Here is a 7243-nt window from a genome sequence, read left to right on the forward strand (position 1 = left end):
CTAGTGATGAGGAACTCAATTCTCTTTTCCCCTGCACTCTTGCAGCTGTCTATTCCACATTTGGGCAATTAGGAATCCTCAGGAAGCTTTTCAGTAAGTAGAACTTGAACCCAGTTCCCTGTAACTTTTTAGTTTTGCCTTTTACACAACAAACCCAAATCAAAAGAATTTCTTTTCTATTTGATACTACTCTCAAAATTTTAAGACAATTATCATAGCAATCTTTGCCCCTGTCTTCTCTACTACAGGCTACGTATTCCCATTCCTCATACAACATACTTTTAAGTCCCTTCACCATCCTGGCTGTCCTCCAATTTGGCCTGATAGTTTGTGGTTCCTCTTCTTGTGGGAGGTGTAAAGTTCCCTGTTCACTGGGAATTCTTAGTGGTTGAGGTGTTGGTAATAGTAAAGATAGACCTTAGATTAGCAGAATCAGACTAATAGATAGCCATGAAGCCAGGAGACTCACGAAATAATTCATAATTCTTCTTATCTTTCTTTCATTTCCTTTCTTTCCTTAATTTTTTCTTATGTTTCCTGAAGACTTGGCATTAAGAATATGAATCTTGTTCAACAGTTTACAGTCCCACTTACTGCTTTTCTACTTTGCTTAGTATGGTGACCTTTCTCTCTTCCTCAGGGGACAAAAGGTTGCCAGCAATGGAAGGAGCCAAGAACATGTCCTTTGATGGTTTCATCTTGATTGGTATGTCTGACCATCCCGAGCTGGAGATGATCTTTTTTGTCCTTATTCTGTTCTCCTACCTGTTAACCTTGGTGGGCAACTTGATCATTATCCTAATATCGCGGCTGGATGTCCGCCTTCACACACCCATGTATTTTTTTCCTCAGTAACCTTGCCTCTGTTGACCTTGCTTATACCACAAGTGTAGTTCCTCAGATGCTGTTCAATCTGTCAGGTACAGACAAAACCATCAGCTATGCTGGCTGTTTAACACAACTATATGTTTTCCTCTGGCTGGGTGCTACTGAGGCAATGGTCTTGTTGGTGATGGCATTTGATCGCTATGTAGCCGTCTGCCGGCCCCTCCACTACATGACCATCATGAATCCTCGGATTTGCTGCCAGCTAGCTTCCACTGCCTGGCTAGCTGGCTTGGGAAATTCCCTCATTCAGTCAACATTCACTCTGCAGCTCCCATTGTGTGGACACCAGGAAGTCAACAGTTTCCTCTGTGAAGTGCCATCTCTAATCAAGTTGGCCTGTGGTGACACAAGCCTCAATGAGGCTGTACTCAATGGTATCTGTGCCTTCTTCACTGCAGTGCCCCTGAGCATCATCCTCATCTCCTATGGTTACATTGCCAGGGCTGTCCTGAAGATTCCCTCAGCTGCAGGGAGGAAAAAGGCCTTCAATACTTGTGGTTCCCATTTGATGGTAGTATTTCTCTTCTATGGCTCAGCCATTTATGCCTATCTGCTGCCATCCAAGAGTAGTTCCCAAGACCAGGGCAAATTCATCCCTCTCTTTTATTTAGTAGTTACACCCATGGTGAATCCCCTAATCTACACTCTGAGGAACAAGGAGGTGAAGGGGGCACTAAGGAAGGTTTTGGAGAAATGGAGGGAGGAATGGTGAGGGAAGGAGGAAGTGGGGCACCATATGTTCACTGTTTTGTATCTCTGTCCTTTTCTTTCTTTGTCTTTCTCTCTTTCCGTCTCTGTCACTACACATCTCTCTCCCTCATAAGATCTACATTAGCATAACTACCATTTTTTTCCATATGAGGTATCTTTGAGTAAGTTTAAAACCTTCCCAACAACACTAAGCAGTTGGCATCTGGTTAGTATTATTTCATAATTTTCTACTTAACGATGAAAAACATGTATTGGGGTACAGATTACAAGGGTAGAAGGTTTCACTTCTCAGAAGTTATTGATCTAATATGCATCTAATTTCCAGTAATCTATCTCTATCCAATACTATATTAAAGTTATTATTATTCACATCTCAAATGAGATAATGTATATAAAATGCTTTGCAAATCCAGTAGTGCTATATAAATATTGGTTATTATTATAACATAGAAGTTTGGTTTCATTTACTTTACTTTTCAAAGTACTTTCACATTCCTTATCTTGTTTGATTTGGTTCAATAGAGAAAAAGTGATGATATCATAGTTGTCAATACCTCCTTCTAGATACAGATCACCCCTCCCTGTCTTTTGGTAGATAGTTAGTCTTCCTGAGGTAATGTATCTGGAAAAACAGTTGTCCCCTAGGGGCTAGCCTTTAGGTAACGAACTTCTCTGCAATTGATCAGACTGGTTTGGGGGTGACAGAAACACAGACAGTCAGCAAACCTGCCCTCGAAACTTTTCAAACTTAGGAGAATATACCTGCCTCAGCTCATGTTCTGTCCTCACAGCTTTTGAGAACACAGGGTTATTTCCCTGCCATATGTGGCTTTCAGTAGGGATTTAATGGAGAACAAAGATAATTTGGTGGAATACTTGACTATTTGTTTGACATCACACCATCTTTATATCCATCTCTATCTCTTCATCTGTCAGCTTGTCTATTCAATTTTTCATTCACATATCTCTCTGTTTTCCTCTCTTCTCCCTTTCACTTTTGTACTGAATGTTTCCTTCAGCTTCATGTCATGATAAATGATAAATCAGGGTGAAAAATTGTTCACTCATGCCTTCCAAACAAACCGATGTCCCTAATGGAAAGGGGAACATGCTAGATTATTGATGTCATCCTATCTGAGAGTTAGTCACTCTTTGCCATCAGCCTTCCTCCCCTGATCTGGCTAGTGAGTCACCCACCTTTGTGAGAATTCTTTAAACAAAATAAAAGGCCATACATCTGGCTCAAAGAAAAGGCAAGCAAGGTTCTTTATTTTTAGGTTTGGGATTTATTGTCCTCTTTTTCAACATCTAGAGCTTCACTTCTGCAGATGCTGAAACTCTGTGATTAAGTTGCCATGTGCCAACCCAACTTAACAGGGTGGTAGTATGGGAACCACAATGTCCATACATACATTTGTAAACTTAATTGGAATTGCCAAAGAAAACTAAACCAATGTACTCTGTCCTCAGGTGGGCAATTCAAATAAGGATCAAAAGTTTTCTTGGTGGTTACAGAATCAGAGAAAAGGATCTTCAATGGGCTTTTAGAGATAATTTTGTCAATATTATTATTGAGTCTTATGAGTTCCCTCTTCAACACTGTAAGAACCATGTTTGCCAAGTAACCAAATTCATTTAGCTAATCAGGGTTATCCTGTCATTCCAAATGTGCTTGCTGGATAGTAACATCTCTCTCTCTCTCTCTCTCTCTCTCTCTCTCTCTCTCTCTCTCTCTGTCTGTCTGTCTCTCTCTCTCTCTCTTACAATTTCCCTTTTCTTTACTTCTACACTGTTCTCACTCCCCTATCTTCTCCATCAAGTCTTTATGTAATAATAGTTCTTATTACAATTGCAGATCTACCTTACAGCCTGGTCTGTCCTCCCACCCCTTAAAAAAATTGCTTGATTATTCTTACTGGATGTAACCCTTCTCCTCAACATCCCTCCCTTTCCCTTCTCCCTATGAATCTTCCTATGGAACAAAGAAAAATAATTATGCAAAAACAACATACACAGTGGCCTCATGTGAAAGCATATGTACCATTACATATTCATAGTTCCACTTCTCCAGTGAAAGAGGGTGATGTGTGATGCATTTCTTAACCTCTCCTCTGTCTCCCTGCTATTTTTCTCAAATTGTTCCATTGATTTCCATCAATTCCATTAATTTCATTTGGGTGGAACCTTAAAATTCAATTCTAATTTTAAGGACACTCCCAACTTTAACATAAAGTTATAAGTCAAGAAATAGGTTGGGAAAATGAGCAAACAACAACAAACAAGAATTTGATCGCAAATGGTTATTATGGTGGAAGGGAAGAGCAAGACATAAACTCAGAAGATTATGTGAAATCAGTTAAAACAAAAGGCTCAAAGAGAATTGCTAATTGCACAGAGGCCCAAGAAGAATTCTTGAAAGAGTTAAGTATAGCAGAGGAAAAATTGGGAACAAGAGATAGGACTGATACAAGAAAATTATGGAATAAGAAGTAACAGCTTGGTAAAAGAGGCACAAAAATACTGAAAAAATAACACCTTAAAACCCCGAAGTGACCAATGGTAAAGGAGACAAAAAAATTCACTTAGGAAAAGTAGTCCTAAGAAGCAGAACAGTTGAAAAGCGTAATCAGAATGCACATTGTCTTGGAGTGGGGGTAGGGGAGAGATGGGGTGAGGAAATGTGGAACTCAATCTTGTGGAAGTGAATGTTAAAAACTAAAAATAAATAATAATTTTAAGAAGTAAAATAAAAATATACCCAGTTTTTAAAAAGCACAATAGGCTAAATGGAAAAGCACGTGCCAAAATTAGTAAAATGCCAAAAGAGGCTCCAAGAGTTCACAGAACAAAATAATTACTTAAAAATGAGAATTGGGGATGACAATGAGGAGGGCAGAGCTAAGATGGCAGAGGTAAGGCAGTGACTCATCTGGGATTTCCCAATTTCCCCTCCAAAGTACTTCAGAATATCTCCTCAAATCACATAATACATACACACACACACACACACACACACACACACACACACACACACACACACACACACACACACATACCCATACACATATACATATCTTCAAAACAAATTCTGGAGAAGAAGAACTGAGAAGTGGCACTCAAGTGAGAGTTTGGGGCATATAAATTTAAGAACCACTTATATGGCAATCATAATAGAAATCAAATTCAATGATTTAGTGAGTTAACCAAATAATTTTTATCAAAATAGTATATAGGTAAAAGAGAAAAGGTATCAAATTGTACACAACATTTGACTCATATCACATCTAGGCCGACACCTTAAATGGATCAAAGAAAAAGAAAAAGGACCCAAATGCCCAAAAATATGTACAATAACTTTTTTCTAATCGCAAGGAACTAGAAACTAAGGAGGTGCCTAATAATTGAGGGAATGGCTGACCAATGATGGCATATGAATGTAATGGAGTACTGTTGTTTAATAAGAAATGAGGAAGAGTATGGCTTCAGAAACCTGGAAAGAGCTGTATGAAGTTATGCAGAAATAAAATGAGAAGACAGGAGAACAATATATACAATTACAACAAAATAGTAAAAAACAAATAATTTTGAAAGATTTAGGAATTCTGATTAACCCAAAGATCAACCACGATTCCAGAAGACAGAAAAAGAAAAACACTACCCATACCATGACAGAGAAGTAAGGGAGCAAATAGAAAGAATGAGACACCCTTTTTTTTTTTTTTGATATGGCCAATAAGGGAATTTGGTTTTCATGACAATGCATACAGGCTTCAAAGATTTGTTTCTTTCTTCCTTCCTTTCTTTTGCTTTCTCTCTTTCTCTTCCTTCCTTCTCTTCTTCTTTCATTCTTTCTTTTCTTTCTTTTAACAGAATAAGTGGAGGAAGAAATATATGTGGTTGCGATGACCTTCACTAAACCACTCCTTCTCACTTGACTATGTCCAAGGATATAGACATGCAAGATTGTTCAAGATCAGAAATGACGTCATGGGCATGGATTTTTCTCTGCTCATGTGAGTTCCTTTGGTGAAAAAACATACAATCTTGCTCTTAAACAGCAGCACCAGCAATCTAACTCACTAAACCAGTGACAGGCAAGGGAAAAACACTCCCCAGTAACTCTCATTTTAGTTTGCTGGTATCTGTGTTTCTTGTTTCTCCCAAGCACCCCACTATTCCTTTGTCTTTTTTTCCTATTTCTCCTTTCACTATTTGATTTTTACTTTGTGAAGTTGAATGTTACACATTTAATTTTAATGTCTTGTGTTTCTTAGAAGATAAACACAACTAAAATCTGTATGAGTCAAATCAATTACAGTGTACTGGAAAGAGCACCAGATTTGGAATCAGAGGACTCCAGCCTTTCTTATACTTCTAAGGTATGTGTATCTTCATCTGTAAAATGAGGGGTTTGGACTAAATGACCTTTAGAGTGCCTTCCAGATCTAAGTATTGAAACCATATGATCTTTGAACTTAAAAAAGAGGTTTTTCAAAATCACTAACATAGCCCCCCAATCACATCTACCAGAATGTTGGCAAAATGTTGCATTCTCCTTATATCAAGGTTAAAATGACATTTTGGGGAAAAATGTAAACTACAATATTAAAACTATATCAAGAAGTCCAATACTGCCTTATACAAACCAAACAAACAAAAACGAAGGACTTAGTCCTTTGGGGGTGAGATTCACCCATGAAATTGAGATCAATAAATCAGTCACTAAATAGTCATTCCATGGCTGATACAAATGGACATTCTGTGCTATTTGCTGAGGTAGAGGTATTCAGGCCCCTCCCTCCAAGGACTTGCAAGCTGCTTGGGCAAGAGAAGACAAAGAGAAGACACATGGACAAAATTAATAATATTAGGGAGAAAAATGTGTTCGACAGTAGTATCATTGTCAACACCATGGAAAATTGGAAGAAGAAATCTTTGTGGGTTGGGATGGTTAGGGAAGGTTTCTGGAAATAGTTCATCATAAAGAGTATCTGCCTTTTAATACAGCTCCCTCGGAGCTTTATTTTGTGTGATACTCACTGATTACTGAGTTATATATTTAAATGTTTATAGCATATATACTTTAGGTGGCAAAATAGAAACTAAGGAAATACTTAATATTTGAGGAACAGTTGAAAAAGTTGTAGTATATGAATGTGATACAGTACTTTTTGCTTAAGGAATGAAAAAATAGATGATTTCAAGAAAGACAGATCAAGTGAAGCAGAGTTAAATGACCAGGATCAAACAAATAATTACACAAGAAACAATAATACTACAAAATACACAATTTTGAAGACTCAAAGTCCTTAACTGATACTAAACAAATCATGAATAGCCAAACAAGGAGAACCAATTATACAAAGAAAACAACACTGTAAAAAAAAAAAAAAAAGCTTTGAAAGCTCTTGGGAATTATGAGCCACACAATGACCATCCATAATTCCGGAGACCAGATGATGACACAGGCTATCCACTGAAGAGTTAAGGTACACATATAGATTTACTTGATTTATTGCTTTACTGATTGGCTGGATGTATGAAAGTGATAGACAAACTGTTAATAAGACACATTAAATTTAAAAGTGTGTTGTATATATATTTTTGTTCCCCAGAGCCACCTGTTGAACATTCACCAACATAG

The 7243-nt window shown here is 37.6% G+C and overlaps 1 pseudogene; it reads left to right on the top strand.

Moving 5' to 3' along the window:
- Positions 1-660: 660 nt before the first annotated feature.
- On the top strand, positions 661-1600 carry LOC140502037 (olfactory receptor 2C1-like; annotated as a pseudogene).
- Positions 1601-7243: the final 5643 nt, after the last annotated feature.

This window comes from Notamacropus eugenii, chromosome 1 (assembly GCF_028372415.1).
Source record: "Notamacropus eugenii isolate mMacEug1 chromosome 1, mMacEug1.pri_v2, whole genome shotgun sequence".
Classification (NCBI taxonomy): domain Eukaryota; kingdom Metazoa; phylum Chordata; class Mammalia; order Diprotodontia; family Macropodidae; genus Notamacropus; species Notamacropus eugenii.